A 1,414-nucleotide genomic window follows, 5' to 3' on the forward strand; every position below is an offset into this window, starting at 1 on the left:
CCTGTGAAAGGGTCGTTCGACCGCCAAAGGGGTCGTGACCCACAGGTTGAGAACCGTTGGGTTAGGGCAATACCAATTTTTTTGTTGCAACCTAAGGATGTCTGGGACCTGATCCCTGTTTGACTTCTCCAACCTCCTAACATTTTACTCTATTACTTTACAAAATTACCCCTTCAGGAAGACTAATGCAGCCCCTGCCAACACCCACAGCCAGCCCCGATGTTCTCCTATTGAACGTGAACAATATCACAGGATGCCACACCAGACTGTGGTGGAACAAGACTACTCCAGTCACGTCTCAGACACAAGCAAGAACTTGTCAAAGCCAAAAAAGGGGTAAACACCCCTCTTTCTAGGGTTACAGGAATGACTGCTGATTATGGACCAACTACACCGTTAGTCACTGCTATGGACTGAACGTTGTGCCCACTCCACCACACACACTCACACACGCACACACACACACACACATCCAGATGTTGAAGCTCTAACCCTAATGTGAGAGCCTTTGGGGGTGGAGCCTTCAGAGCTAATTAGGTCATGGGGTGGAGCTCACATGAATGAATTTAGTGCCCTTATCGAAGAGACCTCAGAAAGCATCTTTACTCCTTCTCCACGTAAGGACACATTGAGAACACGTTGCCTACGAACCACACATTGGGCCCTTCTCAGACACCTAATCTGCCTGTGCCTTGATCTTGAACTTTTCAGCTTCAGAACTGGGAGTGAAAAAGAAAGAAACATTATCCATCACTGATTGGCTGCCTCCTGCATGCCCCCAACTGGGGATCCAGCCCACAAACTAGGCATGTGCCCTGCCTGACTGGGAATCAAACCCAGTCACCTCTTGGTTCATGGGTCAACACTCGACCACTGAGCCACACTGGCCGGGCAGGAAACATATAATTTTAGACATGAAATACAAACAGGGAATATCCGTGATCCTTGAGAGAATAAAAAATACAAGGTGAGGTTTATAATTACCCCATTGTTCTTCTAGAAGGTAGTTTTCAATCACACACACACACACACACACACACACACACACAAAGACTGAAATTTCACTGATTGAAGAGTCAAAAATTGGACATTAAGAAGACGGTGATGGCTAAAATGTGTACATCAGAATTTTAGGCAGGAAACAGCCTGGCAGAGAAAGGGTTCAAGGTTGAGTTGTTTGCAAAATAACTTAGTGACATGTGCAAGCCCCACGAAGCCGACCAAGAACAATTTCTAAAAAGAAAAAAAAATCACCATTTGCGTTTCTGATTAATGTATTTTCTTCTCTAGAATTTACAGTTTTTTAGTTTTTCATCTTTTTATTTTTTTTTGCTTATTATGGTAATGTTTTCATTTATATCCTTGAATATATAGAACATATTTGTAAGAAGTATATTCTTGTCTGTTTCTGTTA

The sequence above is a fragment of the Myotis davidii genome, unplaced genomic scaffold (genome assembly GCF_000327345.1).
Source record: "Myotis davidii unplaced genomic scaffold, ASM32734v1 scaffold2152, whole genome shotgun sequence".
Classification (NCBI taxonomy): domain Eukaryota; kingdom Metazoa; phylum Chordata; class Mammalia; order Chiroptera; family Vespertilionidae; genus Myotis; species Myotis davidii.